Source organism: Sinocyclocheilus rhinocerous, unplaced genomic scaffold, assembly GCF_001515625.1.
Source record: "Sinocyclocheilus rhinocerous isolate Xijiao unplaced genomic scaffold, SAMN03320098_v1.1 scaffold1294, whole genome shotgun sequence".
NCBI classification, from domain to species: Eukaryota; Metazoa; Chordata; class Actinopteri; order Cypriniformes; family Cyprinidae; genus Sinocyclocheilus; species Sinocyclocheilus rhinocerous.
Window position 1 is genome coordinate 1,956,063 of NW_015656157.1, and position 24,242 is coordinate 1,980,304.

The 24,242-nt window shown below is 39.8% G+C and overlaps 1 protein-coding gene and 1 long non-coding RNA gene across 2 annotated transcripts in view; both read left to right on the forward strand.

The window, feature by feature from the left end:
* LOC107719642 (CUGBP Elav-like family member 5) overlaps nt 1-24,242 on the forward strand; it is a 229,164-nt gene that overhangs the window by 94,967 nt on the left and 109,955 nt on the right. The window lies entirely within an intron of this gene.
* Nucleotides 9,364-15,024, forward strand: LOC107719592 (uncharacterized). Its single transcript, XR_001637528.1, has 3 exons — nt 9,364-9,375; nt 9,998-10,000; nt 14,871-15,024. It is a non-coding gene; the product is annotated as an uncharacterized LOC107719592 (long non-coding RNA).

Here is a 24,242-nt window from a genome sequence, read left to right on the forward strand (position 1 = left end):
CTCTCTCTCTCTCTCTCTCTCTGTCTGTCTTTCTCTACCTCCTTTTATGTCCAGACACTTTAATAAAGGGCTCTCAGAGGACTCTGGCCCAAACTACTGGCTTCATGCTTCTATTAATAAATGCCATTAAGCATCCGGCCCATAGGGGACTATTCATTGCAGAGATGAACTGCCCTAAAGTACAACAGCACACAGGCTCATTTCTACAGCTTCCCCATTACAGCAGAAGGCCGTGTGTACGGCCGACTTACGCTCGCCTCCACCTGCCCTGGACGCGCACGGCAAACACGCGGCAGAATTACAGCGGCTCCCACGGTCGATAGCCAAACAAGAGGTGTTATTATGGATGTGATGACAAGGAGAGAGAGCTGTCTGTTTCATTTCACCCTCCTGATCCCGACTGTCTTAAACTGTCGCCATCCAAAATCGGCTTTTCTATTAAAACAAAGAAGAGTTAGGGTGTTAAAGGGGGGTGTCACAGCCAGTCATGATTTGACTGGTCAGCAACAAATTAATTGTTTTGCATGCAATATATTCATTTAGTGATTCATTTTTATTATTATATTGTGTAATATGAGATGTGTGTTATATAGACACAGTAATATATAGATACAGTAGATAAATTAGTAATATGTGTGTGTATCTGTATATATATATATATATATATATATATATAGTATTATATAAAATAATAACAGATATATAATGAAATAGATTAAATTAGTAATAAATATAAAGATATATGTACATAAATATACTGGAAATGAATGTTTATAGATAAATATAGAACTTATAATAATTTATATTAATTTAATATACAATATAATTTTTGTTGTTGTTGTTGAATTATATTTTTGACGAGCTAATAAAGGAATGGAATAGACTTGCAAGTGTCATTTCAGATGGGAATGGTAATGGATGGCTCTCTCCAGGCATATTAGACCTCCCTGTTATGATAGATCTCATGTATACTGTTTAAACAGGCCAAGCTATGATAATTACCCCATATTAATCTGCTTTATAGTAAATATGGCAGGGAAATGTAGTATCATGGGTTTTTTCCCCCACTGACTGTAAATACAATTACAAACCTGCCACTATTAACGGGCCTGTGTGTGTACAATATGTTGGCTGGCCAATTTAGCATGATGGGAAATCCCTCTATTTCTATCTGTCTCCCTCTTTTTAATTAGGCTACCTTTCCTTTTTATGTATAGATATTTACATCTGCTCGCTCCTAGCAAACATTAAATGAAGAGTTCAACCAAAAATACAAGTTCTGTCATCATTTGTACATATAAGTCATTAATACAAGAAAACTTTCCCTTCTCCAAACCCCTTTCCAGAAATTTCTTTCTCCATTATGCATATTCGAACATGGTCACTATAAACTGTATATAAAATTCAAGACAATAGTTTTAAACGGCATGTGGGTGAGCAAAATGATGACAGTATTTTCATTTTTGAGTGAACTGACAATGAAATACGCAACACTTCTCACAAAATACTTAGCCATTTATTCTCCATTTTCTACTTTTTTTTTTTTTTTTCTCGATGCTTGAATTGGAAAATGTGACAAAAGGAATCGCACACACCTTTTCTCGCCTCTGCATCTGTATGTCAAAATATTTGTTCCAGGATTAGGTTTGTTTTAGAATCGGGCGGAGAGACTCGGGCTTGAAGTTCTGGATGAACAACCTCATTATCCTCACCCCAGCGCACAGTTATTCTGAATGAAGCGGAGATAAAGAGGGAAAAGAAAAGCTGAGAGCAAGGAGAAAAATAAAAAGAAAGAGAGAGGTGGAGAGAGGGAAGAGAAAGCTTGAAGACAAAAAAAAAGCTTTATCAGCAGGCACTGTTCATTCTTTGTGAATTACCCTATTAAAATCTCTGAAATATTCATACAAGATGATTGAGGCACCAAATTTACCTGTCAGTTTTTAAATTTTCCTTTCATCATTATTCTATCTTGTAGGAACTTGCATGATGATTAACAGTTGAGTGGTCAGAGCAGAGAAGAAAAGGAGGCCAAAGGGCAACTTGCTGGGTCCAAAGGAATTGCTGGTTTCATTTAGACTTTGCGGCACAGCGCTGCCCAATCGCCGGCCCTCTGAGCAATGACTTTCATTCTGGCTGAGACAGCTGTGTCCACACAGGGTTCATTTGGTACAGATATTTTAATCCATCACTCCTACGTGACCCCCTTAAACATCCGCCCAACCACACAAACCTGCAGCTTTTCTCAGGGAACTGTGCAGGAAAATGTATTGAGTGCTGTGATCTAAAAGAAAGGGTGAGTTTTTCAAAGTCACAGCTAAGCATTTCACAAAGTATCATTTTGTATCAACTGTGGGCTTGTAGATTAATATTGAGAATTTATTGATATATTGAGAACTATGCTTAATAGGTTTCAGATCAGAGAGACGTTTCTTATTTAGAAACAGTTCCATTTTGTAAAAACATTCTGGAGCCGTGTGATTTTTTTTTTCATGACATTCAGCAAACTAAAGTACTGACAAAGTTACCTGCACCGTGCCACTACTGAATCTAAATTGAGTGCGTTATTAAACATGCAACACAACCAATGTAGTCCAATTTACAGACAAATGACTCTTTCATCATTTTACTCTACACAATATTTTTATTGCATCATGTTGTGAGCTAAGATAAAATATGACTTCCTTGGCTGTGGCACTGAAGATTCAGCAGCAGTTTGAAAGCATGTAGTTATTCTTCCAGAACTAAAATAATCAATAATTGAGTCGCTAATGGATTTATGCCGAATAAGAACCAAAGGTTATGATTCCCACGATATTCGAAGATGAATGTAGGTCCTTTGCAAACAAACAGCAATAAACTAATATTTATTTCAACTCAAGACGCCGGCACTTTCAAACTATTGCGTAGATGAGCCGTTAGAGCCTGTCTCTCTCTATTCCTCCTGTTCCTTGTCTGTCTTTCCTCCCGGGAGAGCAGCAGTGTGCCAACATGTAACGGTATGAAAGCTGCTGCCAAAACATGCCTTTGAAGCCGAGTTCAGAGATGCTAGCAGCAGCAGTGCACACGTGCCGGCTGACGTAAATCAGCCCACCTCCCCCAACCCCCTGCGTTCGACAAACAGACAGGCTGCCCTCACAAAGGCTGTCAGAGATGTGAGATTTCTCTCCCTCCTCAAAGAGGGCTAGAGAGGGATTCTCTGAATCTCTTTGTTTTGATGATATTTTGCAGCGAGACTCTCCCTTGAATACTAGCGCTGTTTCTTCTTGAGAAGAATGTGACGTGCTGTTTAAGGTGTCTGGCCTCTATCTTTTATTTATTCCCCATCTTATTGAACACAGTAGAAACGCAGTTCTTGTTCTGTCACATGTCTTTTAGAACCTCATAATGACTTATGACAACCATAATGCAAATCAGCAAGCCAAAGAGCGATTACGGCCTTTGTTTGTCAAAGGCAGTTTACATGTGTCTAGTAATCGGGCTTTGTGTTTGCAATCTTTATGTTGTCTCAGATAATAATACACCCAGTCTGTTCTTGTTATCAGTATTTAGTCACATTTATACATCTTGCTTACTGACATTTTTATTCTTTTTTTTTTTAAGTAATACTACAGGTTTACATGCAACTTTAGTGCTACAATGGAAAATAATTGTAACTTGTCTCATATTTAAAAAAATATTATTATTATGGTTATTATTAATTATCAGCATGATCATCATTACTGTTATTATTGTTATTATTATATTTAATAATTGTTCAAATAAGTGTTGACAAGTGTATATTATTATTATTATTATTATTATTAGGTTTAAGAATTGTTTGAAAATAGTAGTGACCATTTGTTTTACAAACTGAGTAATAATAATAATAATTATTATTATTATTATTAGGTTTAATAATTGTTTAAAAATAGTATTGACCATTTGTTTTTACAAACTGAGTAGTAATAATAATAATTATTAGGTTTAAGAATTGTTTAAAAATAGTATTGACCATTTATTTTTTACAAACTGAGTAATAATAATAATAATAATAATTAATATTTTAAAAATCGTTTAAAAATAAAACACGAAAGTTTGTTTTTATGAACAGTCAATTATTTCTGTGGTAGTAGTTTTTAACTTTTTAACTTCTAACTTCTTTCAGAATGTAACTGGATATTTCAAATGTTATTTTATGTTATCTTGTTGAGTAAACATTTTTTTTATGTTGATCAAAATGGTTTATTTTCATTTCATTTTATTTTCACTTTTTAACCTGGCATATTCCTCTTAAAGATAAAAATGTGATTAGAGACGTTTTGTACAGAGATGATCAAATGATTTATTTACTTGTCTTTTCACGTGAACGGCTCCCCTATTGCAGATGTATCTTGTTTCTTGCTGATGTGCAGCGTATGGAACGATTCCCTTACATTATTCATATTGGATTACTCCCGTAAAGTACATGACATGGAGATTGGCCATGATAAATCGGTGGCACGTGTGAAGAAGCGTGGAGTTTGTTTTAGATAATCAGGCAAATTAGAGCCATGATGCAGCAGCGGGAAACCCCTGCATGGAAGTCTATAAGCAGGTGAACAACTCCCTGTGGGATGAGCCTGGAGCCCACCATGACTGATGCCCGAACTGATCAGGGTTATTAAACGAAGGCAAAACCAAACAAGATATGTTGTGTTGGTTCACGGCATTTCCAGATGTTGCTGACTGTGGCAGCTTGAGTAGATTGGATAAGCCTCACTTTGTTTTATTCCATAATCATATAAATAAGGCCTTGAGAAGCATGTTCTTTGGAGGCCATGTTGATGAAACTGAGGTGTTTAATGGATTTTACATAATGAAGCTCTGAATCGTCAACTGCTGCTAGAGGCGAAGGGCCGCCACACTGTGACGCTTGTATTGATTAGTGATCAGAGTCCATAGAGAGCTTTAGAGAGACTGTGAGAGTGAAAGAAAGTAAATGATGCCCTGTTTGAAGGTAATTTAACAACAAATAAATCGGATGTGTCTTCAAAGCAAGATTTGCACGGTGGGATATAGAGTTACATGATAAAGGAAAATAAAAGTGAAATTGTGATATGGCTATAAGTGTGGTTATTAAATCGCAAAAGCTGTGATTTAGTTGAATAAATATATGCACTGCATGTTTCAGAGTGAAGAGCGGCACTGTGTTGATTTACAAAAAAAAAATTTGTGAATAAAATTTTTCTGCCCAAAACATGCAGCCATAGTGGGATACGAATTTATAATTCCATATTTTCAAGTATTTCATTTTTGCTGGGTTTTGACTTTTTGCTGGGTTTTGAAGGTCAGCTAATGTTAATGCTTAATCTGTAAACGAAGAATTTGCAAGCAAGAACTTTGGTGGCTTGAAATGTGGTTTCCAGAAAACTGATTAGCTAGAAAGCATAACAGACTTCTTCAGTTGACTCTGGTCAATGACTTTACAGATATGGTAATGTTATCAAAAAATATACTTGCTAGCTAACTAACTCCAACTCAGTGTTAATTTCGTTGACAAATAATTATCGTCATAATTTTCGTCAACGACATTTTTTTCACCGACGACAATGACACGATAACGAACTAAAACTCTTTTTGAATGACAAAAACTATGACGAAAATCTATTGACATTTTCGTCAACGAATAAAAACGAGACGAAAATGTTAGGGAAGAGATTCATCCAAAAAGAATCTGCTGAATAGTTAGGAGGTTAGATGCGTACATTTGGACCGACGGGACATAAGCTAAAATACACTTGCTGCACATCTCATAAAACGTTCAAAAATGTCAATATGTGGGAGTAAGAGAAGAGCAGACATATATATATAAATCTAATGATGCAAGAGAGAACTCAGTTCGGTCCGGTTTTCTGAGCGCAGACACACAGAAAACACGTCTCACAGCACGAGAGTACTCTTTCGCGTCGCATGAACGAAGAATTACACACAAAATGATGTTGATTGTCGAATTGTCCGTTTTGACGAGTATTCACGTAAACACAGTTGATTACGTCTTAAGTGAACGTAAACAGCAGGGAGAATGTGTACCACTACATTGCATCAATTGCAGCTGTGCATTCGGTTTTAAAGGGATAGCAGCCTAATTTAGTTGCTATTGTCCGAGTCATTGATGTTAATCAAGCAACAAAAGAAAGACAGAAAATCACGCACTGCTCTTGATTGAAAAACTTTAGTAGTCCTAAAGATTAATCTAAATTTATTTATAGAAATAAATATGTCTGCTTGAAAGAATTGCTGTCAAAATTAACACTGCTCCAACTGTGTACAGTCTAAATACGTGCTGGTTTTAATTGCTCTCAAGTAATGGAACAGAATGGTGATTGACTGATTTCCACCTAAACACTGATTTCATCTGGAAATGTTTCTGCACTTTTAAATTGATTTGGCATTAGTTTAGCTACTTCATATCTAGATCCGGCCAGCGCATTGACTGTCCATGTGAACTTTAGCCCTCAGCTGACATCATGCATTTCATTACAATGATTTAGATCAGCCAAGTGCCCAGTGCAAGACATGATTTACCACAGTCCAATAAAAGCTGATAGACTACCAGGCTCTGGGCCATTGTGTTAGAGGTCAGAGTGCACTCCATTAATGCAATAACTGGGAGGACCATGCTAGCTGTAGCTTTCGTGTCACATTCTACAATGCTTTGGCTTGATTCTACTTCGTAAAACTCATCCCAGAATGTTCTTGAAAAGGATGAAAGTTAGTTGTATGGTTTGAAATAACAGTTAGTAAATGATGAGTGAATCAGTATTATTTTAGTATCGTTGATGTACTATATATATATATATATATATATATACACACACACTTTTAATGGTGTTAGTTTTAGTCAACAATAATAACTCTGGACCCAATTTTCATTTGAGGGTGAACTGTGTCTTTAAATCATTTGATGCTGGAATGTGGCTCCAAATGGCACAATTTAAAGGACAAACCAATTACCAAACCAAACTCTTCAGCCTCCTTTTGAACAAACTGGCACGCAAAGTCAAAATCCATCTTTTTGTATCGAGGGACTTGAAAACTTAGTGGAACAATGGACAAATGCCAGCCAGCAGCAAAACAACAACTCGGAAGCTGCCAAAATGGGCGGAGCGTCTAAGGGAAACTTATAACTTGCGGGAACGAGGATTAGAAGAAAAGGGCAGGCAAACGAAGGGGAGATAGATAGTATGGAGAGAGCACCTGTTGTGAGACCGGAGAGAAAGAAAGAGGGGAGAAGGGAGGGAGTAAGGGATCTGTGTTCTCCGCTGGGAGCCGAAGGCCAAGGGAAAGTGATTTCGTCCTTGCAGTTTCAATCCCAGGCCCTGGCAAACTCTATCGGAAGCAATAGAAAGTAACAAATGAACGGGAAGTTTTGCAGTGGCCACACGCAAGAGTGGCAGAGTCCAAGTTTGTTGCTGAGGAAGACCTCAGTGCAGTTGTGCATTGGCACTTTTGCACATGAGGGGAATTTTTATTATAGAGGACTACAATAAGCAGCCTGCAGTCTGAGTAAGAGGTTACCACTTTAGGTTAAATGTTATTTATCAAGTAAAGCCTCTGCCACTGCGTCCTCCATGTTAAGTAGTCAAAACTCAATTAAAGATGAAGTGCGCAAAGAAATTTTGGATAATCAAAGGCATAATTTAGCTATTGGTTAACATTGCCAAATAGTCTATGCCACCTAAAATATATCAGAGGGGGAAAAAACATTGTTTCAGAAGAAAAGCAAATTATTGTATTTTAATTTAAGATTACCAAAACAAACTGAGTGAAATGGATTATCAAAAAAACAACAAAAAAAAGCAATTTGAGGCAGGCTCTTGGTTCAGTCCATTGGTTTTTGATTGGATGGAGGCAGATCTGAATGTGAGCTTGAAGTCGGTTTTAAAAAAAGGGACAGAGTTTAAGCGGACAAAAAGTAGTCCGACATACGCCACCAGAGAAGTCATATGCATGGTTGAATCATTCACAGTAAGATCACAGTAAAATTATTATAGAAGATATTCACAATACGAAAAACATTTATATACAGGTGCATCTCAATAAATTAGAATGTCATGGAAAAGTTCATTTATTTCAGTAATTCAACTCAAATAGTGAAACTCGTGTATTAAATAAATTCAGTGCACACAGACTGAAGTAGTTTAAGTCTTTGGTTCTTTTAATTGTGATGATGTTGGCTCACATTTAACAAAAACCCACCAATTCACTATCTCAACAAATTAGAATATGGTGACATGCCAATCAGCTAATAGATAGGGTAAATTTCATTTCATGGTTTCACAATAAGTTTGGGAATATGTGTTATATAAGTAAGTAAATTTTTTGATTTCATGTTGGCTTTTAACAGTTTCTCCTTTCTCTGTTTTTGGAAACAGCTGTATGCAAGTCATTTGTAGGTTTATTTGAAAAGTGTAAACGCTATGACTCGGAGTGACTGTTATCAAAACATTGCTGTTTGTTACTGTATTCCGACCAGCTTGACATAGCAACAGCGACTCAGCCAATCATGTGTGTTTGAGGGTGGAACTTTTGTTTTTGACCAACCGATGGAAGAACAGGGGAGTTTGGGTAACCTGTTTGAAAACAGTCATTGTTTGTTTCAATTACATTCAGTGAAATTACACATTTCAGCTTCAACTAACATTTTTTTTTTTTTTGGTAATTTATAGTTTATTTATACATTTAAAATGATTGTTATAATGACCAGTCATTATTCTGTTTGTTTCTGTATTCTGATCAGCCTGACATAGCAACAGCAGCTCAGCCAATCATGTGAGTTTGGGGGTGGAACTTTCATTTTTGACCAACTAATAGAAGAACAGGGGAACCAGTTTTAATTTTTTTTTTAGTAATTTATGGGTTATTTATGCTTTTAAAAGTACTGTTATAATGACCAGTTATTGCTTTGTTTCTTTGTGTATCCCGCCTGACAGAGCAACAATAGCTTGAGCCAATAGCTTGAGTTTGAGGAGGGGACCGTTGACCAATTATATTTGAGAAACCTGTTTGAAATTCCATTCAGTGAAATTACACACTTAAGCTTCAACTAGCCATTTGAAGTCATTTACAGGCTATTTATATTTTTAAAAAGACTGTTATGGTGACCTTATAAAATTATAAAGGTTATATTAGGTCCATCTTACACAAGAAACAAAAAAACACAAATCGTCAAGCCTTGTATGAAATTCCTTTAGAAGCAGACCACTATTACATTTGATTCACTTTTATTTCTCTTTGAAAACCTTCACTAGGAACCTTTAAATGGTTCTACACATGCATGTAGGAGGACAGATCTGTTTTATGAAAGAAACAGCATAGCAAAAGCTTTTCTGACCCTTAGAAGAAATTTGTGTCAGTGTCAAAAGATCATTCAGTATGAACCCACCACAGGCTGACATGGATAAAGCATCCGACATGTAGTGTGCTATCCAAAACTAAAGTTCAGCCTTTTTTTTATCATTTAAATTTTTATTTTAGGTTTACTTGAAGACAACAAGAATTCAAAATATACCCTATTCATTTTCATAAAGGGATAGTTCACCCTTTTGTCATTTCAGTTAAACCTTGAATGACAGTGAATACAAACTGAAACTTTCAAGCTTCAAAAGTGACTTTTTTTTTTTTTGCTTTACAAAACTTGACTTGTTACGAATCAAGAGTCCAGATTAATGAAACATTCTTAAGAATAACATTCTTAACTGCTAAACTGCCGTTTTCTTATTTTCAGTCAGGTCCACTTTGTCAAAGTATATTTATTACAGTTATATAGCATACAGTTAGTGTTGGCGGTATGGTTCTGTTCTGGGCAAAACTCCCCACGCCTGTCCAGCCAGCCATTTTATTCTTATGAAAACAAAAGGTTCTTAGGAAAATATTTGCTAACTTTTCAAGAATTGAACATTCTTACAAACTCTATCCTAAGAAATTTCATGAATCCGGCCCTAGGATATACAGAACTGCGACCGGCGGACGGTGCAAGTGGGTGGTCCTTACTTTAGTTTACTAGTTCCTGTTGCTTTTAATGAGCTCATTAATATTCACTGGAGCCATTTTCCCCCTCCTCTTTAGCGCCTAATTACCAGCTTTATTCAGCTTTGCACAGCTGTAGTTCATGTATTATTCAGTGTTAATTGCAACTTCGATAGTCATTAATAAAGACTTGTGTTCTTCCTTTGGAGGAGATGACGCACTCACTATGGAAGGCTGACTGTGTGTGTGTTGTGCCTCTGGTGCTGTGGATGATGATGATGATGGTGATTATTATTTTGGGTGAATGTGTATTGCAGCAGTGCTCAACAGCTGTGGCGAGAGGGCGGAGTGTGTGCGCGCATGTGTGTGCGTGTCCTCTATTTAAAACACTATTGAAATATTTGTTTGCACGCCTCAATGGCATTTAATCTCCTGTTGTTCATCAGTTTCCACTTGATTTATTTCTTCACCTTTGCTTATTTATTGAATTTAATTACACACAAAGCCGCGGATGGTGGCTGCTTGTTTGTGCGAGTTTACGCGAGCGACGTTTTTCCTTTTTACACCTCCCTCTCCTCACCCCACCTCCCCTCTCTCTCTCCCCCCAAAATCATTCATTCCAGGCTTGGTAAATTGATATAAAATTCCCAGTGGGTGGTGGCCAGGGTGCCAATGGTGCCAAATGACTCTGGGTCTATGGCAGCCGGTGCAGTTCGGATAAAATATCACCCTGATAATTGTGCGTTAATCGTCCAGTGCGTGCACCCATATAGATGAGGCACAGGGACGAGGAGTCTGTGGTTTTTAGGACAAGAAAATCTGTGGGTAGGAGCCATTGGTGAACCAGAACAAGGTCACGAGGTTCTTGAGTGATTTATAGATCATATGTATGCATTGGAGATGTGTCTGTGGGTGACTAATTTTAGGGCAAGCTGCCCGCAGGCGTTTATGGAAGTGTGTTAAGGTTTGTGCGTTAATATATGCATGTTAGGGTGCAAGCCTGTGTCTGGGATATAGCTGAAAGACTTGATATTTATATATTCAAAATATATATTGATATTTATGTGTTTGCACTAAAATGGCTTTAAATTGTGATTTTGTATTTTAGTTTTTAATCATTTTGACCAAACAACCATTGCTGTGTTGTCAAATAGATTTTCTTGAAATATGATTTTCTTGTAAGAATTGTTTCTGAATTGTTTTCATTTATTGCATATGCGCCAGTTTTAGTTTAGTATTAGTTATATACTGTTATATATATATATATATATATATATTGAATTAGCTTATATTTTTATATTTTCATTTTAATTTTTGTATTTTTAGGTGCTTTTGTCATTTTTATTATTTGTGTGTGTGTGTAGATATATAGATAGATAGATAGTTTTATTTTGGTTATGAAATCATAAATGATTTTTTATAGTTTTTTGTATGCCCATATGTCAAAATATAGTAACACATTTTTATGTTTACTTGTAAATTTTTATGTAAACATTTTAATGAAAAAGTAAAAGAATTTAATGAACATTTTGGAGTTATAATGCAAATGAATCACTGACTGAGTGATTTGATTTGAATTGATTTAAATTCAAATAGCTGACACTGATTCATTTGAACTGATTTATCAAATAATTGTCATATACAGTATACTATATGTTAGGAATGCAACAATATAACTGTACCAACTGTGTCAACATCAGAGAGGCCATTAAAACAACTCTGACTTTAAGCCCACTTGTCACAGTACATTTTGAAACTAATCTAATTAGATATTTAGTGCCTAAATGCATGATAAAATCATTGCAATATTCACAACGTTGCTTAATTTTACCTCAGCCATTCACCGTGAATATATCTTGAATATTTAATATACCGCCCAACCCTACTTGGGATATATGTTGTGTTTTGTGTGTGTGTGTGTGTGTGTGTGTTATTGAGTCAGAGAGGGAGTGACAGTGATGACCTCCTGCCAGAGGGGAAGTGCTCGGAGCCAGAATCCTGCTAGTATGTGTCAGCATCAGCACTGACCCTCGCTGTCCTTTCAGCTGATGAACTGAAGGCCGAGGATCTCCCGCAGATACGCACACATACATGACACAAGCGCGCACACACACACGCACACCTCGCTCCAGGGTGAGTCAGTAGTAGGACTATGAGTCACGTATACTGGTCTATGAATCACGGCTTTCTCAGTAAAGCTCTGCTCCATAGGAAGCACTTTCACCCTTACGCGCTACTATCTACACTTGCTCTCCTGCAGTGACTTAAGTGGCAGCTTAGAGATAAGATTATGAACGCTGAACTAAATGTTTCATGAAATATGTCTGCATACTGTGTTATGACACATGCATCTATTAAATCCTATGCACATATTTATGTGGAGTAGGTTGTATTAATATATTCGCAAAAATATTGTAATGACAAAATATTTTTTTGTATATTTGGGATGCACAATATAACTATGTATAAACATTTATATGTTTATACATTTTATCGGCATTGGGCAATATTTAATTGTGCATGCTCATTTCCCCAATTTTTACATTTAGATTGCCTTATGCTCACTTAAATTTATTATTATTTTAAAATCAATAATTAAATATATATAATAATTAAATGTAATCTGTTAAATGTAATGTTTAGCAAATCACTGTATATACATATATATTGTAGCACTCCACTACGGGAAAAGAGGAGAACCGACACGAAATGCAGTGAAGCGCCACCCTGAAAGGTGTCTTTATTCAAGCAGTGCAAATTTTAGGTGCAATCAAACTCAGTCTCTGTGTCTCGTGCAGGTGAAGAATTATGGGGTGAGTAGAGCAGTTCCTCCTGGCTCAGCAGAGAGAGAGAGAGGGGGGGGGAGTTAGCCAAATAGGTGGAGGCTCCACCCTCGCTTGAAGCAGTCAGTCGCTTTCTAGATAAAGAAAAGACACAGAGGTTAGCCATGCACCCACTGAGAGTCCATACTGCTCCCCTTTCCTCTTCCTTGCTGGCGTTTATATTTCCCTCTAAGTGATTGCCTCATTGTCGTCAGCTGGGATCGCCAGGTGTCCTCCATAATTAGCGTTGCCAGGGGTGACGAGTGGGGAGCAAGCACTATCTCGTCACAATACCTATAAACATATAGGTGAGTTTGGCCGTTCCGGAACCCACCGCTTTAACAGGTTAATATGATATATTCGTTCACCTTTTCGTCTCCCAGGTTGGCGAAGCCTGTAATTTACAGGTCCGACTCTTTCAACGACGGTGTATGGGCCCTGCCAGGAGGCAAGGAATTTACAGGCGACATTGGGTACTAAGACCAAGACTTGGTCGCCAGGGAGGAACTCCCGGGGCTGCGCTGGCCGATCGTAGAGTCGCTGCTGGATGCGTTGGGATTCAAATAGGTGCTCTCTAACCAGAGGCATTACCCGTTCAATTCTTTCTTTCATCTCTTTGACATGCTCAACCACAGTACGATGTGGGGAGGGTTGTTGTTCCCAGGCCTCCTTGGCAATGTCCAGCAACCCGCGGGGTTGTCGTCCAAACAGCAGTTCAAATGGGGTAAAGCCGGTGGAAGCTTGGGGCACTTCTCGTATCCCAAAGAGCACATAGGGGATCATTCTGTCCCAATCACGTCCATCCTCAGTCACTACCCGTTTTAACATTTGCTTGAGGGTTTTATTAAAGCGTTCGACCAGGCCATCCGTCTGGGGGTGGTACACTGAGGCGTGGAGATGTTTAACTCGCAGCAACTTACACAGGTCGGCCATGATCCAGGAAACGAAGGGGGTGCCCTGATCTGTAAGAATTTTAGAAGGAATCCCCACCCGGCTGCAAAGGGCAAGCAATTCCTGGGCAATGGTTGCGGCAGTGGCTCGTCGAAGTGGAATGGCCTCAGGATAGCGGGTGGCATAATCCACCAGGACCAGAATGTATTCGTGGCCCCGTGCAGACTTCGGCAGGGGCCCCACGATGTCCATCCCAATGCGTGAGAATGGCACCTCTATTACCGGTAGTGGAATCAGGGGGGCAGGGGCAGGTTTCTGGGGTGCAGTACGTTGGCATATTGCACAGGCTTGGCAGAACCGCCGCACTTCAGAATTCATCCCAGGCCAGTGGAAGCGATCTCTTATCTGCTGCAATGTGTTCTCTGCTGCCAGGTGTCCGGCAAGTGGATGGGTGTGTGCCAGTGGAGGATCATCTCCGTTTTGCTCCTGGGGAGTACCAGCAGTTCCTTTAGTTTCTCCCGCCTTTCTGCTACACAGTACAACAAGTCATTTTTTTACAATGAAGTGAGGAGTGGAGTGTGGGGGTGGCTGGTGTTCACTGCCATTGACCACTCTGACCTGTGACCAGCAGTGTTTCAAGCGATCATCCTCTCGTTGTTCTCTTCCCAAGGTCCCACTCTGTGAAACTTGCTGGAAAAGATCAGAGAAGACTTCAAGGTTAGGTTGAGAACACTCACCCGCTCTCTCACTCTCTGATGCGAGGTACACCTGGCGAGCTCTCGGGTTCTGAGGGCGGCGGCCCCCCTTCCGGCGTACCGGGGTGTCAGGTTGTCGTAGAAGTTGCTCTAATCCTGGCCAATCCTGTCCCAGCAGGGCGGGTATCGGCAGGTCCTTCAAAACCCCAACCTCGACCATCCAGGTTCCTGGGGAGGCAGAAATGGAAACTGTTTGGGCCAGCACATACCTTGTGTCACCATGAACACAGGTGATTGGGAGAAGGGCCCGGCCAGGCTTTGCGGTCCCAAGAAGCTGGGGTTGGAGGTTTGAAATGAGCTCGCGGGCTCCCGTTTCCTCGCGTGTAAATCTGTTTTCCTCTCGCGGAAGTGATTTACGCGCGCGCCAGCATCAGTGGTGCGCTCGGTTATTAATGGCATAGTATTGCCGCCATAGCATGGGCTCATCCTGGCCTGGCGCTCGCGCAGGGCTCCCCAGGCTCACCGACTTGTGGGCCCCACTCACCCCTCGCCGCTCCCCGGTACCCCTCCGGAGAAATGAAGTAGCTCTCTCTCCCGATTCCCTTGCCACCGCAGCTTCAGACAGCTCCACTGCCTCCACCAGCTCTGCTAGCGTTTGTGGATTTTGTAATCCAGCAGTACGTCGGTGTGGGCGAGGTAGGGAGCGTAGCAGTCTATCGACCGTGACCTTTTCGACATAAAATAAAATAAAAATTCCAATAATAACTTAATTACTGGTTGGTGATGATTATGTGGCACAATATCAGCAGCCTGGCAACTTGGGAAAGAAGATTTGGGCTGCCATCCAACCAGCTCATATCTGTCACATGTATGGTCTTTGTGTTTTTGGTTTTGTCTTTAGTGCCTTGTTGTTTGACCCAGTTTTCTAGTGTGCGTGTGATTAATGTATTTAGTTCACCTGTTGTCTATTAATTAGCCTATTAGTTCTCATTTGGTTTAGTACTTATATTCCCATGTTTTCTGAGTTTGGTGTCCTGTCTTAACGTTGTGTTTGGAAGTGTTGTTAGCCTGTTTCTCTGTATTTCCTCGCGTTATTTGGATTAAAGATTATTTTCCTTGTTATTCCATCTTGGGGAGTACACTGTTTAGCACATTCCGTTACAATAGCGTAATACATATACACTATTTACATGTAGATATATAATTTCCTATCAAATTTTGGAGAAAGCCATGTTTGCCATGTAATCTGAAAGCAATCACCCTACCTGCCATTGTTACTAGAATCAAATGTGCCTGCAAATTCTTAATGTTCTTAACCATTAGTAAATGAGATTCATAGTGCAATCAAATATGGCGTGTCAGCTTGTATAGTCGAAGTCACTTAACAATAAAAGGGCACGTCAAAAGGGGCACACACACACACACACACACACACCGAGCAGCAGCAGAAGAAACATTGGCACACATTGTTGGAACGAGTTTGACGAAGCAAATAACTCCAATTCAGGGGCTTTCATGCCTGTCCGCCATTCTGCTATCTGAGGCTCCCGGGCTGTGCAGAGAAATCTCTCGATCTCTTTCCTAGGCTCGGAGACTCGCAGCGTGCCGATGGCATATCTCCAACACACCCTGATGTGACGAGCCGGTTGGATGGCAGTCTGACGGATTGAGGGCCACATACTGAGAGCCCAATCCTCGCCCCTCCCCTGCCCACCCCGCTGATATTGTGCCACATCGTCAACACCAACCAAAGCAGGAAACTTCCTGAAAAGCCTGTTGGAATGGATAAACTGGCGTTTTTTGTGAGAGATAATGACCAAGGCCATTTAGAATCCCGACTGGACTTTTTTTTACGACTTCTCGGGGCAATGAGTTTGATCTTATGGGGTCTTTGCTCATTGCCCTTCATCGACTTCACATGAGGTAAACAAAGTGGGTGTTACTTTTAGAAGATCTTTTTTTCAGAAGACCACATCTGCACATGTGCACAATAGCCATGTATGACTGGCGGAGTCCTGCGGTTTATAAGTTCCATACAGCGCTATTAGATTGCTCAGCGGGTGCTGATTTACACTCCCTGTCATGGGAGGAGGCTTTATTTATTTTTTCGTAGTGCCGTCTTTTTCTGGGAATAACCAGGGCCACTTCTGGAAAACGGCATTAAAACAAAAGACTGTATGAAGGGATGAGGAAGAGGAAGAGGAGAGGGAATAAAGGGAGAGAGCAGGGTCTTGAATCTCATTTGATTTACACTCTAAGGGAAGCCAAGGGGGAATTAGGAAATTAGCTGTGGAGAAACCCCCCACCAGTGGCACAGGGAGACTGACTTAAGGGCTTGTGTGTTTTTTTTTTTTTTTAAATGTTAGTCTGATGGAGCCTTTCCACTGTGCTGAGATTAACTTTCCCTGTCCTTGCTCTTTGGATAATGAAGTGCTAATACTAGCAAGTATGCTGCAGCACATTCTGTCTTCTCCAAAAGTGTGAATACTAAAATGCTGTGTAGTTAGCACTAGCTTCCCACCAAAATATTTCGGACAAACTGTTCTACCTTGGAATGCCATAGTTTCCTTTGTGGCCTTGATGGAAAATGCAGCTTAAACCAGCCTAAACTGGTTTGCTGGTCTCCCAGCCTAGTCCAACTAGTGTGTTTTGGCTAGTTTTCAAGGAGTTATGAACAACTGGAGACTAGCTAAACCAGATACCAGCCTGACCAGTTTAAACTTGCTTAGACCAGCTAACTATTTTAGCATTTTGCCACCATTTGTTGCCATAAAAAAATTTAATAAATGTCCACCAATTTTCTCTCTTTTATTTTTTATTTTTATTTGTTATAAATCTGGGTGAGGTATATAGTGAATAGGACTAATCCATAAACGCTAAAATACTGTAATGTAAAAATACAATAATGTTTTAATAGTATTCAAAATTCAAAAATCATATGCATGTTAACATGATTTTAATGTGAAAAAATTATTACTAACCTTTTTATGTAAAGTTATGTCCAATTTTACATCTTTGTTGCCATGACAACACACTGCCACTAACCTTAAAATGACTGCATGAATTTAAACAGTTGTTCAGCTCAAATAATACACTACTTTTAACAGAAGAATCAAAGTGCTTTTCTAAAATGACATGCTTCAGATTTCTGCTTTTGAACCCTGCAAAAAATTGGCCCCATTCATGTCGATTATAAGTGCCTGACTTTAACTTCCATTTTTGCTTTTTATTTTATTATTTTAGTTTTTTTAAGAAAATTAGTCAATTTTGTGTGTGTTTGTAGTAAGCATCAATATGCCACAAATGCTATCGATTGAGCATAACTTGTATTGAACCCAGAATATTGCTTTAAATTATTATTATTATTATTATTATTTTAAGCAGCCAGGTGTGAAAATGTGCAGGGAAGCTTTTGTACAGCTAAAAAAGGAAATCAATGCAGGAAGTAAAACCTTCCTTTTTCTCTCACTGGTTTTATTGCCAAGGACTCAGCTGGCCTAGTCTAAGTTTCATGGCAATGCTGAACGTGATTAATTCATGCAGTTGTTACACTACTCTGGTCACCACTCAGAAGAAGAGAACAGAAGTTTGCTTGTCCCATTAACTATGCTAGAAATATGTAGCATTAAAGCCGCTATGTTTCAGAATCTTTTCATTAAGTCTTCACATAGTAACACAATCAAGTAGAAGAGTCTGAACCAGAGAAGGTGTCATCATCGTATTTTCAGGAGCAAGCAGTAACCTTTTTTCCCCATGTACCTTAATTCAGTTTCCCACCTCATTTGTTGTTAACACAAGCTCCTGAGCTTGACTGCTTCCACGGCTCATGTATTCCATCTCATGCTTGGCCCCCTGCATTGCCACTACCAGTTTGCCATCAGAGAGCAAACGACCCGACCCCAGAGTGTCGAAAAGATGTGCCAGCATTACTCTCTATTACTGCCTGTGATCTTTTATGCATTTGTAGATAAATAACCAGGTCCCATATTTGTTCTGACCTTTTTGTTCTCGTGCAGATGTACATGAGGTGTCTAATAGGACTGTTAAGGTCCAATTGCATTGTGAATCTTCTGTGCTAACAAATGTCAGATGCATCGATCGACAGCAACACGCCAAAATAACATGGAAGCAGTTGCTGGAATCCCTGTGCTCTGGTAAAAATGAGGGAGATCTAGTGCGTGTGTGTGTGTGTGTGTGTGTGAGCACATTTGTTAAGGAGCAATTGAAAACCCTACTCATTAACTCCGTTCCAAGTTTTCATGGATTAATCAATGCTAACTTACTTTATCAGAGCCACTTATCTTCCCAATACAGGAATCCAAGCTTGTCCCTGACCAGCAACTTGATAACAGGAAATATTTCACATTGCCAGTGTGCCGAGCCACCTCAACCTCCATTTCTCCTCCTTACCTCTGACTCCCTCTTACTCGCCCTTTCTTAAACGTGTTTGGGAGCAGTGCATGTGCACATGTACAGGTAGGTATTGAGGGTGAATCCAGATCACATATTAGTTCATTTCGCACATTTCCCTTCTGTAATTTGTAAACGTACCACATTAAGATAGGCGCTTAATGGAGCTTAGATAAGCTGCCCTATTCTGCAGGATTCAAGCGAACCAGATGCACTCCAATGCATGGAAGTTATCAAGGCATGGGTTTAAAGTCTGTCCCCGGCACAGAGGGTCATTTCTAGCTTGACTGACAGACTGAATCCCCTCTTCCGCTCATCGTCTGGGTGAATGCTACTGTTTGATCTTGCTTCTCCAGATCGACCACTGGAGAGCAGGCGATTTGCTCTCTCGCTTTCGCTCTTATGCCTCAGGTACTGCCTCAGATGTGTCGGCCTAGTCTGATGAACTATTTTTGTATGCGTTTATTTATGTATTTATTAGATGCGGTTGCTCAGCAGTCATACCGCCCAGTCTACCTTCGGGAAAGGTTGCGCTACAGACTGACAGCCAACTTGACAAGTTATTTGATTTTGGCAGGGTCGTAATAACGTAGCAGTTTGAGTTGTTAACAACCCAGACCTCTTTCCCCTCCCTCCTTCCCCGCTGCCCTCTTTGTTGTCTAAAGTAATAACTGGGTCATTATGGGATGTAAGAAATATCTACTTAGAGATTATGCTTGAAATAAAAGGCGTGAAAGGTGATGGGAAATGGACCCTTGCAGCATCTGTAATTAGCTAAGGGGATTGTGGACAATGCTCCCCCAGAGATTCTTCTGCGTACTACCCCCACTCAACTTGACGGCTGCCACAGTGGTGTTCAGAGCCACATTGAGTGTGTAATTAATATATTTACTCTATGTACCGCTGGCCTGCTCGGCTCTTCTTCAGTTAGAGGGCATTTACGACTGGGAGCAAACAGGGGCACAAGGTTACAGATGCTCCAGTTTTCCTGGCCCTCGCTCTCTCCACCGCTTCCTCTTTCCTCTTGCTTACGTGATGTGTGTCACAACAGCTACACAATTAGAGTTGGTCTTTTTGATAGCCAAATAGAGTAAACTTATTTTGGTTTGTGCTGATTGCATCTTGTAATGCGTAGATCGTCCTGTAGAGTTTCTCTCTCGCTCCTTTCATCTTTATGGCGTCGTTTTGAAATCGTGATGGAGAATGTTAAAAGTGCTGAGTCATTTGTCTGATCGGCTAAGTGAAACACATTTGGAGCAAATGAGTCAGGAAAAGAAGTGATTGAAATAGCGGTGGAAATTTCCATGAGAGAGGAGCTAGAGTTTCTGTAGAGGAGCGCGTGGGCTGAGGCAGATGGAGGCGAGGGTCTAATCCCCTCACACACATACACGCACACACTACGCCACAGGAACATTGAAGGGCAAATGTTTGAATCATTTAAAACCCAAGGGAACCGGATCTATTCCAGTGCCCAATGGCATGCTAGAAATGAATGCATGGCAATGACCCGCAGTGCTGCTTAATTAACAGACAGAAGATGGAGAGTCCAGAGACATGGAGATAGACAGGGATAGAGGGATATATAGATAGGAGCGATAAAGATGGACGTATTGGGAGGACTGATCCTTATCGTGCCAGGTTTACTGGTACTGAAGAAGTAGTTAATTGGGGTTGGGGTGATTGCCCCACCTGTCTCCAACCTTTTACATCTGTAGTTTTACATGCATGAGAAGTCAAACCATAAAACAAAAAGTGCACCAGCTAGAATCCTGAGTGGAATGTCAGATGACTCGTAAGTCTGAAAGAATCACTGGATGCTGCTAACATGCATTGTGGGACCTTCCCTATAGCCTAGTCCTTGAAGATATGACCCTGATTCCTAAAGATAGGCTCGCTGCCCAAAGCCTAGGAGATTTTGATGATATAGTGGTCCCTTATTTAATCAACTGGCAGCCTTTATTTGGTGTTTCTTACCCTACTTTGACCTATGGGGACTATTATATCTCACTATCTCTCTCTCTCCTACCTTCTCGCCTTCCCTTGTCCTGACAGATTACAGGATGTTTTTCTTCAATGTTTGGCCTCCGATACGGTGGCTGACGTTTTTATTAAAAGTACTAGTCGTGAACGCGGAGGCTTAAGTGAAGGTGCAACAGGCAGGACGCAGGACAGACGCGACCAGACTCCCCCGTACCACCACCACGGCCCATTGATGAGAATTAATGCAGCGGCCGATATGCAGAGAGGTGGGAGAAACCAGGAGGATTAGAACTTGAGCTTTCCAGTCACGGTACAGCAATTTATTAGAATTTGTTTGCTTGGCCCTGAAGTCTTCATTCCCCAACCCTGACGGAACGAGAGAGAGGCTGGAGGTGGAAAGCGTGTAGGAGAGGGGGGGCCGGGGGCTGGAGATGCAAATGAAGAGACAGTCAGCACAACCCGACTTCAAGGGATTTAAGCCACTTTGACAGTTACACTGTCTTCTAATCAGGCACAATGCAATGTATAGTAATTTACCCCTCTGAAAATGAATACAACAGGAATGTGGATGAGATTTCCGTGTGGGGGGGGCTATCGAGTGCACTATTCTTGCTTTTTGTCTTTTTTTTTTGTTTGTTGCTAAACCCCATTTACACATTAAAATATATTGGGGCTTTCTATATAACTGATGGTTAGTGGCCAGGGGATTAAAAATTAGATAGCTTGGTGACATCAGACTTAAGCGAAAAGTTATTTTATGGTCTTATTGTGATCTAATTTTTGGTTGCGCATTGTTTTTGTTTTGACTATTTCTGGAGTCGGATACTAGTTTCTTTACATATCCCTTTATATACAAATGTACTATGGTGATATGTATTGTTTGATATTTGGCATTGAATTATTACCTTATTCATATACCAAGATATAGTATTTGGTAATAAATACCATGGTATTACCATGGTAAATGCCCAAAATCCATGTATTACCTCAGTATACAGCCAAAAAACATGGCAATATAAACATGAGAGTATATTACAACAATGGCAGTTGACCCTTTATACGTTGATTTTAGACAGTAGTAGGTAGCACAAGGTTATACAAGATACAGTGTGGGTACAACATTTTGTGAATTTCTGAGGAGTGGCATAATATTGAAGGCCAAGTTGTCCTCTGAGGTAAGTCTTGTCTCCAACGTATTGAAAATTCCTTTCAAGTACCTGCTGTCTGGGATTAAGCGTTTAGTTTTGACAGAGGATGAATCACATTATAACACGTTCAGACAACATGACTTTCAAATGATAAAAAAAATCTCTTTGCATGTTTCTTATGCATTGTTTCTTGACACAGTAGGTTTGTTAATCGTGCAAATGATTTGGGTACACCCACATCATCCTGTGTTAATTGAAAATGACTTTAAAGACAGGATGACAAAAAGAAGAGATGACAAGTACTAGAAAACATCTCAATCAGTTCAGTAAAATGTCTGAGATTGAATCACCTTACAATACTGCATTAGCTGCTGTTGAATCCTTAAAGGAATAGTCCCCTCCCTGCAGCTTAGCTAAGTAAACAAAGACAAAACAATAGCATATTTACAGATGAAACAGACCTGCACTTGAAACCCTGAACAGCAGGCCTAGTTTTGCTTCTCTGCTCCACCTGTGCGCTTCCACAGTCCTTACTCCCCAACACTGGTCTTCAGAAGCTATACATGAAGGTTTGTGTGTGAAACTTACCTTTTTTTAGTGAACTGTTACTCTAATTTGATTTACTTTGATTTGCCTTTGAGTCATATGCAGGTGTCAAATATATCTTGTGTTTTCGACCACCTTATCCCAAGTTCAAAGACTTTATTGAAGAATTTGAGGCAGAGGGTGTCAACTTCATGAATGAGGTGTTCTCACAAATCTTCTCCTTTCAATGATAAGGTAAAAATGCAATATTAACTGTGACGAGAGGGGCGGGGCCGAGAGCCGTGGGAACGGAGCGAGGCCGGTGGAGTAATTGCTAATGCGCGACACCTGCACCACTCACCGGTCTCGAGTCTCACGGAGGAGCTAACCTTTAATGCCCTAAAATGAGTGGCACACACATCACCTTGTTGACAAGAAGTGTGTATTGTGAGGATTCTGGTTAGAGAAGCAAAGTAGCAAAGTTAGAGAAGAACTATAACGTTAAGTTAGTGTGATGCTGGGATGTGGGCTGCAATCCGATGTGACAGACATTGAGTCAGCTTCTGTTCTTCGGGGCCTGAGCTCAGCAGGAAAGCATCTCTTTGGCCATGCATTCCCAGCATGCAGTGTGGATGCAGCTTTCCACCTTATCAACTGCAGCAGGAATTTAGATGCCGAGTTACCCCGCGAGAGTCTGAAAAATTAAGACAAGAATGCCTTGGAGAACTTTGAAAGGAATGTGTTTCTATATCCTTCCACATAATTTAATGCTCCAGATAAACAGGAAATGCTTAATATTAAATTAAAGGAGAAACAACACAGCCATGAATGTAAGAAAAACTGCCCTTATTAAAAGATATCATTCATGTTCACAACAGGGACCTTTTTATTGGTGAGGAAAATCAATTTTGCTGCCCTGTTTGGCCAGATGTATAGCAGACAGATTTATCTCAGCACTATAAATAATTTACTGTGTCTAAATCCAAAAAATTCATGACCCAGAGAGCTGAATTATGCAATTTTTACATATTCCAGTGATAGGTTGGACATGAATTAATTGATACTAAAATCATCTAAAGATTTGAAAATGAAATCGATACATCTTCAAGGGCCCAGGCTCATAAATAAGTCATAGTAAATAAACATAATACGTCAGCATGCAAAATGTATGGGAGGTTATAGCTCTAATGGAATCCTGTATCATTGATTGTCTATCTGAAATGTTGACATTAAAAACTATTGCTTGGCTTCGACTGTGTCATATGTAGCATATCTGATAAAAGTAGTTCATCTAGCTTTTTTAATAATTTAACTTCAGAATGTCAGGGGACAACAAATGTGGAGCACCTGATTTATATAGTACTTTCAGCAAAATTTATTGTAAACAACTAAACTTAAAAAAAAAAGCTCAAGTAAACTTTGGGTAACATTTCAGTTTTATGTCAAATATGCAATGTAAGAATGCTAAGCTAAAGGCTAGTTAGCATATGCTGGCATTGAGCACGTTTACATGCACACCAGTAAGCTGATAACTCACAAATATCAGCTTATTAAAATGACCAGTTTTCCCCGTTTACATGCACATCAGTAACCTGACAACGCAAGTAAGCTGCGTTTACATGACTTCATTAATAAATCAGGTTTGAACCACTCACCGCACGAGATGAGAACACATTTTTATCATTTTCTGATTCATGAAAAAGTCAGCTTTTGTGATATATTTCCTTCTTTCTTTACTGTGAGACGTTTGCTCGGTCTAGATGCGCTTAAATCTGCACTAACGA